Genomic DNA, 11,674 nt, shown 5'->3' on the forward strand with positions numbered 1-11,674 from the left:
ATAATTTTCTTCTCAAAAGGACCCCCCAAAAAAGAAATTAGGCATAACATAGATAAATTTACTCTCAGTGGTACAAACAATAATTACACTTTTTCTTATATCCAGATCACACTATTACTGGACTCCACTTGATTAGTTACAGTGTGCTTGATACAAACATATCTTCCACAAGTCAAGGTCCATCATTCCTAAAGTAGAGCATCTATATCCATAGTGTCCGGATCCATTTAGAGAGAAGAGACGAGTAAAATATCACATCCAACCAAATGTCAAGCCAACACGCGTTTCGGTGCTACGTGACCAGCCGGTCACCCACCTTCTTCAGGGCACGTGACATTTTTCCAATGCCATATTAAAAGAAACACACAAGGCAGTTTTTCGTCCTACCGCTGGAAAAATCGACAAACAAAAAAATCAAGATATCACTTGACCATATGCAAACTAAACTTGGTAATTATATCTCCAATTCTACAAAACAATAATCACCCAAGAAAATAAAATCAAAATTAACCCCCCGTGAAAATTGTCACCAAACTCAGCATGCAACCCAAACATAAGTGACTGTTCCGTTGAAACAGGTAAATTACCTCCATGTGAAAGAAAGTACAGTTAAAGCGCCTCTAATGTTTCTTCCAGTGTGTGCAGTGCCAGACCTATTGCAAACCATGTGCCAATGTACAAATAATTGTACCCCAAAAATAATTTTAAAAAAACACGAAGGGGAATGGGAAAAGCCTCAGCCAAGATAGAAATAAAAATAGGGTGAAGATTGCCTCCAAAGCAGATAAAGCCACTGCTTGGGGGGAAGGAGAGGGAGGAAAATGAGGCCACACTCCCTATTTCCCCCTCTCACATGGCATGCAAGGACAAAAAAATAATAAGCCACAACGTAAACTAATGTTACCTCCAGAAGACATTGACTGCAGACTATGAACTGTAAAATAGATGCCAGACACCTGATTTCGGGCCAAGCGAGCAGCCAAGCTGTTCTACAACCAAACAAAAACGCCCTTTTACGTCATCTTGACACAAATGTAACTGTTCAAATGTTGTTAGTAGTCTCCTCCTTAAATACTTCTATCGAAAGAATTACAAAAATGTAAAAAATTACTGCACTACTCTTCTTTGACTGATATAATTACCTCAATATAAACTGTTATCACAAAGCGTTTTTCTCAAATGTCCTCTTTCTTTATGAATCCAGCAGAGTGGATCCTCTCTTGCTTCTACCTCATCAGGCGGCAAAAAACACCCTTCTAGAAATCCTCACGAGCATGAAGGACCTCAATTCGTCCTTATAACCTCCCCAAACGCGCTCAAACAAACCGCCACATGTGTGTCCTAAAGGAAAGACATACCTAGGGATACCAGGTAAAGACTAGACCGAAGCCTCTCTGGAAGCCTAAAGTTAAAAGCCAGAGATGCCAGTGAAGGGAACAACATTGGAGGTGGTTTTTTTCTTTGTTCTCAACAGCTGCAGAACACACTTCTGAGGCCCAGGATTGGGTTTGGTACCTCAGGCAAGGGAGGATTCCCAGTTAGCAGACTCCAGCAGCTGAAGCAAAGTTGAAGGGAGTCTTTGATGGCCTTTAGATTTCAAGAACAGGGAGCACGTCAGGAAACCCTTGGAGATACTTGGGTTCAAAGATAAAGAGAGTAGGTCCAGCCCTTCTCACTCTCCAGGCAAGAACCAGCAGGCCAACACAGCAGGGCAGGTAGCAAAGTGGCAGTCCATCCTACAGCACAGCAGGCCAACACAGCAAAGCAGTTAGCTAAGTGGCAGTCCCTTCTGCAGCACAGGAACTCTTCCTCCAGGCAGAATGACCTTGGTTCCCACATAGTTCTGATTTGGTAGTGTTTGGGGCCCATTAATTATACCCAGTTGAGCCTTTGAAGTGGAGGATACTTCAAACAGAGGCCTTTGAAGTTCACAAGGTACCTGTCTTTCCCTCCCTGGCTTTTGACACTCTACAGGGGGTTATGTAGCCCATTGTGTGGGGGAGAAGCACAGCCCTGTTCAGGTGTCAGCACCTCCCTCCCATCTAGTCCAGGAAGACCCACCAACCTGGTGATGGGCCATCAGGATGCAAATGTCACACCTCAGCTCTCTTTGTGTGTGACTGTCTAGAGGGTATGCACAAATCCCACCTGTCACCCCCCCCCCCCCCCCCCCGGACGCGTATCAGGAGAGAGGCAGAGGCACAAAATGGTTAAAGTAAGAAAATGCCAACTTTCTAAAAGTGCAAAAAGAACAGCTGGTGGACAGAACACTGAACATATCAAACATTTACCCCCAGTTATAGAATTAGGTTAAATCTTTCATTTGTTTTGCTTGCCAATTCTTTGTCTAGGCATACCCTTCCCACTTAGGGTGACAATACAAAAGAAACAGATTATGGACGGAATGCTGAATAAATCAAACATTCATTCCCCATCATAGATCTGGGTTAACTCCATTAATTTGTTGCTCACCATGCCATTCCATTTAGTCACTGGATTCAAGCTAGTCTGGCTGATGAAGGCTGATACCACGAAACCAGTTCAAGGATTCTTGTTTCTGGTCCAAGAAGAGCCTGACCTGGCAGTTCAGGCTGGGCTGTTCCCAATGGGAGCAGATCAAGACTGATTTGCATATGGCTGGATCCAAACTATGATGGCATGGTGGCCAAAAACGATGGGTTGAGATGCCCCCTAACGATTGCCACTGGCTGAGATTATTTCAGGCATTCCATCTATCACCTTGTTGTTTTTGCATATTGTATTGTATTGTATTGTAATCGTATTTATATAGCGCTTACTACCCCTGATGAGGCGTTATGATTATGTTAGTTAGATTGACTGGAGTAATGGAAGGGTGGAGGAGGAAAGAAATCCAGAAGTGTTAATTGGGAGTATATCCTTAATTTACTCAACCCAAAGGCTTGGGATGATTAAAGAGTGATGGAGGAGGGAAGAGTATGTGTTAGGGTTAGGGAGAGCATAGTAGCAGGGTGAGATAAATGCAGGGAGAATTTAGTAGGGTTGTGTGGGAGGTCACGGTAGTAGAGTGAGGTTTGGTGAGTTAGATGTGGAAGCGGAGGGAAGAGCTTAGGCAGAGTTATTTAGGAGATGAAAGTAGTAGAAAGGATTTGGGATGAGTCAGAGTGAGAATGGAGGATAGTTTGATAGAGACATGACATATGATGATGGGTAGATAAGTGTGATAAGATAAGAGCAGGAATTCATAGATATCTAGTATAACAACCCACTCAGGAGCCATGCAATGACCCACGAACATGCCAAGCACAGAAACAACCTATACATATATATATATATATATATATATATATGTATATATATATATATATATATATATATACACACATATGAATACACACACATATGCACATACAATACATAATTATAACCATGGGTAAAATATACTTAGTCAAATAGGTTTAAAGAGTGAGTGTGTATTTTATTGTTATGACATAGTAGCGATACATATTTTCTAAAGAACTATACATAACTAGAAATATACACATAATCTGCCACCCTGAGTGTGCCGGGTGTGCCCAGATGTGGGTCCCGGCATCACTGTGCCACTCGATTCAAGCTAGCCTAGCTGATGAGTGGTGATACTCCGAAACCAGTCCCACAATGGTTGTTTCCACCAGGGAGGACCTGGCCTGGCAATTCCGGCTGGACTGTTCCCATGGGGAGCAGGGCAAGACTGATTTGCATATGGCTGGGGCCAGACTCGGGTGCCTGATGACTAAAAAAACAATGGATTGGGATGAGGCCCGAGCGATTGTCAGTGGCTGAGATTAATTCAAGCATACCATCCGTCACTGTGTAGTTTTTAAACTTTCTAAAAGTGGCATTTTACGACATACAATTGAAAGTCTAACTTCACCATGAGTTGTGATTTTAAACTGTGAGCCCAGAGACACCAAACTCCACATTTCTATATTTTCCCAATTGGAAGTTACACTTAAAGGTTGCTTCAAGGTAACCCCAATGGTAACTTATGGGAGAGATAGGCCTTGGACTAGTGAAAAACAAATGTAATTGTTTTTTCACTTTCAGGACATGTTAAACTTAAAACTACATTTCCAACATTTTAAATACACCACACCATACCCATGGCACTAACTAGATCCTACCTTAGGGGTGACTTATATGTAATATAAAGGAAGGTTTGGGCATGGCAAGTGGGTACAGGTCAAACTGGCAGTTTACAACTGCACATACATGATCTGCATTGGTAGGCCTGAGTCATGTTGAAATTGCTTCTGAAGTGATTGGCGCAATCAGTGCTGCAGGCCCACTGGTAGCATTTAATTTACAGTCTCTGGGCACACTTGGTGTAATTTACTGGGGGCTTACAATTACATTAAATATGCCAGTTGTGGATAATCCAGTGATAACATGTTAGCTGGTTAGCACTGGTAAAGTGCACAGAATCCTAAAGCCAGGAAAAATGAAGTCACACAGCATAGCAAAAGGCTGAAACTCAGGGGAAACCACGCCAAAGATGCCAGGTCTAACAGGGATCATTTACATGCAAGTTTTGACTGGGGAAATTGAGTGAAATCTGATTGAATAAATATTTTCTAGAGAGGTCATATGAGAACTGGCTGTATCGCGTAAAGTTTGAAATGCAATGTGCATTGCTTGCTCCTGGAAGACCCAGACACTTCAAATTGCTAAACACCCGGTCCCCCATAGTCCACAGAGAAGCATCAGTTAATCTTTTCAGTTTATAAATCTTTTACCCAAAATTGACAGATGACCTCTCCAAAACTAGCCTGTGTTTCAGACTTTTCTCATTCACAGCTCCTTGTACATATTGAGCTGCTAATCAATAGAATTCCCAGACATTGGCAGAAAATATCCCGCAGTTCAGCTGTTCACAGAGCTATGTCAGTAGCTCCAGGGGTGTATCAATGAAAGTGCCCGTGGGGCTCAACAGGTGCCGCAGGGACCCTTCGGTATTAAAGAAGGAGCTATAGCTACTTGTGCGACCCATTTTTTTAATACAGATTGCACTGAAGTTAAATTTCAATGGAGTTTTCACAATTTTCACAGATGGGTGGTCCCATGTATGCTCTATGCAAATAAGGGAATCCTTGGCTAAGGGAATCCTTGGCATTCATGCCATGGTACAAAAACTGAGGCAACGAGGCCATCAAGAGGCACCTGCACTTTATGGCAAATAGGTGTGGCACACAGTCAATATGCCCCCTTTGGGCGCCCCGCAAGGGGTCCTAGGTACCCCTCATATGTCCCCTTGCAGATGAGGTGGGTTAATTCACTCTCTACCTACCTGCAGGGCAATCTTTGCCTCCCTTTAGATGCAGGCTGGGTTCCCACCTGCAAAGTGAAAGGCTGACTAGTGGCTTCCAACAGCAGTCCACCTTTTACTAATGCACTGTTTCTGGTCCAGGCGCAGTTTTGTGTCTGCACTGGCAACAACACATTTGCTCTAATACAGAGCACTGTCCAAGTTTGCACCTGGTGCACAGATTTAAAAGTGTGGCACCTCCCAGAGAAGACAGTGTGTTGTATCTGTAATCAGCCCTCAGATGCTTTCAATCAAACAATCAGTTTACAACTGCAATTTGAATCCAGGCACAACTGCATTCTCCACTGACTAAACAAGTTCACAAAATGTCTGTGGAGCTTGCTCTGAAAAGAGGCTGAGTAACAAACACTTGCCTTTGTTCAAAAGATACAAAGTGACGTTGGAAACATTGGCAGATAATACATTTGTAATAAATGGGATTCTGCAATCCCTGCATTAAATACCAGTCTCTAACTTCTTTATAATCTGCGACCTCTGAGGCACACAGTCACCTATTTTAAAATTATATAGCAGCTAAACTGTAATAGCTTATTACAGTTGAGATCTGACATCACAAGCCACCTGCGAGAGCCAGCAGCCAAGGGGAAAGGCAGAGTAGGTCTCAGAGCATAATTAAAGCAGTTGTTTAGAGCAGTGGTTCCCAACCTGTGGTCTGGGGACCCCTGGGGGTCTGCAAAGCCTCCTCAGGGGATCCCAACAGCTTACAAAATTAAATAATATTAAGAGATTAGGTCCCCAGCATTCAGTAATGACTTAGTGGGGGTCCCATGATTCCAATCATGATTCAGTCGGGGTCCCTGGGTTCCAGTAATGATAAAGTGGGGCTCCACAGAATTCAAAAGGTTGGGCTCCACTGGTTTAGAGAACAAAAATTAAACATTGCATGTGAAAAATAGGGTTACTGGTTGAGGGAGGATGAAACCCTTACTGAAGTACCAACCACAATCCCTGTAAGATTGAGGAACAATCAAACCCCAAATTAACTTGTGCTCAACCCTCTGGTAGCTTGGCACTGAAAAGTCAGGCCTAACCTAAAGGCAATGTGTAAGGTGTTTATGTAGCAATTCTATCAGTAATAAAGTGAAACCACAAGCAAAAGCCCACACCAATTTATACAAATAAATAAATCAAGACCTAAACAACAAAACTCTGATCAATTGAACCGGAGATATGCAGTTTTAAAGATTTACCTGAAAATAGCACCAAGAAGCCCACAACATCACTTGAGGCTCTCTGGTTGTACAAGACTAGGAGAAAGTCACAAGTTAAGGCTGACAGCAGTGGAGCTCAGGTCAGATACAGGGACCAGGTTAGTCCTACTGAAAAGTTACCTTCTCAGACCAGAGCACGGAGTACCATTCTCAGTGTAGGAGGCTGCTAGGAGCAGGTAAGTGTCATGGACGATCATCGTTGCAGTGTGAAGAGCAAGCTGGACGTCACAGATGCTCATCACTGTACCACAAAGATCCTGTTGTCGTCATGGGTGGTTGGGCCGGAGGTTCACAATGGCGCTCCACACGAGTGGTTGATGCTGTAGCATGAAAGGTCGGGTTAATGGAACTTCACGTTCGCAGGCAGTGTGAGCTACAAGGGTTTGACACCAACGGGCCCGTTCGTGGATGCGAAAAGCCCCAAAACTCAAATGAGTTCCTCTGTGGCCAGACCGAGGGTCCAGGACCAGAGGGGCACAACTTGGCGGCCAGTGGCTTACTACAGCAGGATCTGGGTGCTGGTTAAGGTGATTAGGAGCCTGTTATATTGCTGTGGTTCTGAACAAGAGGCTAGCAGTCTGCCCTTGGAGTCTGGGGGTTCTGGGTTCAGGTGCTGGCCCAGTTTCTCTGACTTGAGCTGAAGGGTGGCTATCTAGCAAGACAGTAGTGTGTCATGGCAGCAGACCAGCACAGTGGCCTTCCTTTCAGATGTGCAGCAACCCTTCGTCTTAGGAGAGTCTCCACAGGTCCAGAAGATTACTGAAGAGTTGGTGTCTGAGGTCCAATATACCAAGTAACTCCCTTGTTGTGGGAGAAGCTTCTAGAGGTTTCCCTTTGAAGTGCACATGTTAACTGTCTCTCCTGCTCTTGCTCCAGACCTACTAGAGGGGTATGCAGCCCTTTGTTTGGAGGCAGAGCATAGCCTTGTTTAAGTGTAAGTAGGGCTGTGCCCAGCTCTGGTCTCCCACCCTGCCAGTGATGGCCCATCCAGGCACATCTAAACGCCCCGTTGTGTGTGGCTTCCTAAGACCAATACACAAAGCCCATATGTCAGGTACTCCTAGTCATATGACCTAGAGACTGGCTGCAGGCATTAAATGGTCAAGGCAGGAAAATCCCAACTCTCTAAAAGTAGCATTATCAAAATTGTAATAAAAAATCTGACTTCACCATAAGAGGATTTATCAAAACAATTCCAAAGACACCATACGTAAACTGGCTACCTGTTCCTGTTTCCACTTTACTGCTTATTAAATGTAATAAGGTAACTCCAATGTTATCCTATGGTAGAGGCAGGCCTGCAGTAGTGAAAAACAAATAGTTTGTCTTTACCAGATAATGTAGAACTTAAAAATACATGCCCTACCTTTTAAATACACTGCACCCTGCTCTTTTGGCTGTTCATTGCCTACCTTGGGAGTGACTTGCATATATCAAAAAGAAAGGCTTGGACCTGGCAAAAGGTTTATTTTGCCAGGTCGAAATGGCAGCTTAAAAGTGCACACACAGGCTGCAATGGCAGATCTGAGACTGGTTAAAGGGTTACCTAAGTGGGGGATGAAATAATTATGCCATGTGGGTGTAAGCCAATTCTACCATGTTTTAAGGAGCGAGCACAAGCACTTTAGTGCTCAGAGTTCTAAAGACCAACAAAAATGGGTTCCGAAAACTAGAGGGTGAAAGCAAAAAGTTTGGGGATGACCCTGCAGAAAGGCCTAAGTCCAACACTGCTTTTTTTATTCTGTATGTTTCTGTAGCTGTACAGTGGCAAAATCAGGAGGGACGGGGAGATTTAACCAAGGTCCAGTGTATGACCTCCCTAGATACTAAACAATTCAAAATGAGTACACTGTTCCTATAGAGAAAAATATAAACAATGAGCACAGGTTCAAAAAGACACTTCTTCAATTAGAAGCAAAAGCCCTCACACATCCAATGGATGTCATGCTTCATCATATGGCCAGCTCCTTGTCACGCCGGCGCTGCAATGCCTGACGGGCCCCATAAGGCAGCACTTTGCCAGAGATCTTAATCAGGAGTGTGTGCCGAGATAGAGGATGGAATCAATTTAAACTAACCCTCAGGAAAGAGCAGGAGAAAAAGAGAATTCAAATTGGCTCTGGGGCCTCCGGACAACTAGTTTTAATAGGCGTGTAGGCTCTAGGTCAACGTTAAAAGCATACAGGAGTGGAGAAGGAATGAAGTTCCGCCACTCTAAATACAACACCGGGCTAAAGATGACAATCTCTCTTTAGCTGATTTCTACGGTCGACATGTTTCTTGCCCTAAATGTCTCTACAGATCATACGGCGCTTCATCAGGACCAAGAGGAAACTCCTAAGTTACAATAGGCACCCTAATAAGGTTTGAAGAAAGAACTACTTACATAGCACACTACACTACTTAGAACCTAAGTAGGTAAACCTGTGCAGGAAAGATAAAAAATATAGTTGAACACAATGTAATATGTCAATACTTAATAAAAGGACCCATAACTGTAGGACACTCTGTGTTTGTCGTGCTGCCATGCAGAAAACGTGAAAAAGAATCATAATCAGAAATACTCCTTACTCTCCCATATTAGAGACTGCGTTCCTTGGGACAAAACTGACCTTTTGACTAACATCACTCTATATTGGTCATAAAGACATCAAAGATTATACATAAACAGGTCTGCATATATGTATACATGATTCATCATCCTTTTCTGCCGGAAGGCAACAAGTAAAAACACTTTATAACATTCTAAGGTCACAGAGACTGACAACCTAACTAACAAGGGAGGGGCTAACAGAAATAACCAGTACCAAACTCCCCTATGTCCTGTTGACTAGTGTTAATACACATTGCCCAGTAGTTATAAACATAAGAGAAAGCATGTGTGAACTGAGTGCCCAAGACGAGTCCTTGCACAAATTTAGGCAGTACATCGAGTTTCATAGCAAGCAGGGACTGAGAGACGTCATGACTAAAAGACGCTATGTTTATCAGCCCCCTTGTCTTAACAGTAGATATGTACACCAAACGACTAGATGTAGCGGCGTAAATGTCGCGGGCCAAGCAGAACAAACGGTGTACTCACAGTTTTTAGCGTGGTCCCTAGCTGAAGACCTACCCCCCAGCCGCCGTCCCGGAAGTGAAGCAGGAACGGCTGCAACGTCAGGTAAAGGTCTGAGCATGCAGCAGGGGCCAATCAAAATGCTGTGATATCGCTGAGGAAAAGAAAGGGAAGAAAGGCACCTGATACTAACCACGCCTATCTGAGGAAAAGAACATCAGGCTTGTGCATCACACTGACATTCATGCGAGCATGTAGGTCGCCGTAGTTCAAAAATCAGAGAAAATAAATTTACTAAAACTCAATTCAGGAGATGTTGCAGACAGAACCCCAACCAAATGTTTGAACTTTTATGTTCACAGATAGACCTATCAGTGTCTATATTTATTGTGCTTCAGGAGAAGTTTTCTTTTTGTCTTTGTTGGTCCTGATGAAGCGTCATTGGATCCGTTTGGACCGCTGGACGCGAAACATGTTGACCTGTGTTTAGAGGCAACGTGATAATTTCCTTGTCGTCACTCATTAATAGAAAGTGGCTGGGCATTATCTCTCATATTATCACTTTCATGTTGCTTTTAATCTTGGTCTAATCCTCTTGTTTTTTGATAAATTAAATGGTGATGTTTGCTGAGGTTTAGAACCAGTTTTAGTATCCTCTCTCCTGCTTGATTAGTGTCTGCCCATAGGCACTACCTTAGACATTCTACTACGGCAGTCACCAAAAAAGATCTCCGGCAAAGAGCCCCCTCACGGGGAGCCCGTCAAACATTGCAGTGGCGGTCTGACGAGGAGCACCCCTGATGATGAAGCATGACATCCGAAAGGATGTGTGAGGGCTCTTGCTCCTAAACTTGTAGGTTCCCTTAGTTTTCCTTTGGAACAGTCTACTCCTTGTTGTGTTACTAGTATTGTGGGAGACAGTACACTGGACCATTAATCTCCCTGTCCCTCTTTGTTGATGTTGATCTTCCTTAGTAGTCGCAGGGTGAAGAAGCAGGCGAAGGAGATGGCATTGATCTGTGATTTCATGGTGAGTGTTGTAACTTACTTGTATTAAAATTACCTAAAGCTATAAGAAGAGAATGCCTTTACCTTAGGCATTCCATTTGTATTGGTATTGTTATAGTTTTCTATTCACTGGCAGTTGCTAGCTGTCTGGTGAAGGGAGCACCACATATTGAGAGTCTCTAGCTTCCTGATTAAATACTTAGAAAAACTATTACTCCTGTTTACTTCATTACAAGAGCGAGCTTGTTATCTATGATGATTAAGAGGTTTTTGGCGTGATAAGTGGGAATATGTGCTGCACCTGGGCCTGATAATGTCAAAGTTCAGTATTTCAGTTTTTTCTGTGTTCAGCTTCAGGCAGTTGTTCCTTATCCAGTTAGCGATGTCTGTCATGCATCTGTGGAAATTGGCTCTGGAGATGGTAGGGTCATTGGAGTGTGAGAGCATGAGTTGGGTGTCATCTGAGTAGGACATTATGTTGAGTCAGTGGGATCTGACGATGTTGCCGAGTGGCGTCATGTAGAAATTGAAGAGAATGGGGCTTAGGGATGAGCCCTGCAGCACAACACAGATGGTTTTCTTGGGTTCAGAGGTGTAGGATGTTAGGCAGATACTCTGAGTTCTTCTAGTGAGGAAGGAGGCGATCTATCTAAGTGCTTCCCCTTGGATACCAATGTGGTAGAGTCTTTTGATCAGCGTGTGGTGTGATACGGTGTTGAAGGCCACAGGGAGATTGAGGGGGAATAGAGCTGTTAAGATTGTTAAGCATCATAGCTAGGATGAGTCTTTGGGCCATATTTATACTGTTTGATGCAAAACTGCGCAAACGCAGTTTTGCGTAAAAAAAGTTAACGCAGGCTAACACCTTTTCTTAGCAGCACCCGCACAGCAAATTGATTCTTTGACACACGGTGGCGCCAAGCACGGGTTAGAGTCATTTTTGTTTACTCTAACCATGGTGCCGCGTCGTAAAGCAAAACGACGTTAACACAGGGAAAATTATTCTAATCCGGTTTGCAAACCGAATATGTGCCATTTTCCACTGCATTA

The sequence above is a fragment of the Pleurodeles waltl genome, chromosome 6 (genome assembly GCF_031143425.1).
Source record: "Pleurodeles waltl isolate 20211129_DDA chromosome 6, aPleWal1.hap1.20221129, whole genome shotgun sequence".
Classification (NCBI taxonomy): domain Eukaryota; kingdom Metazoa; phylum Chordata; class Amphibia; order Caudata; family Salamandridae; genus Pleurodeles; species Pleurodeles waltl.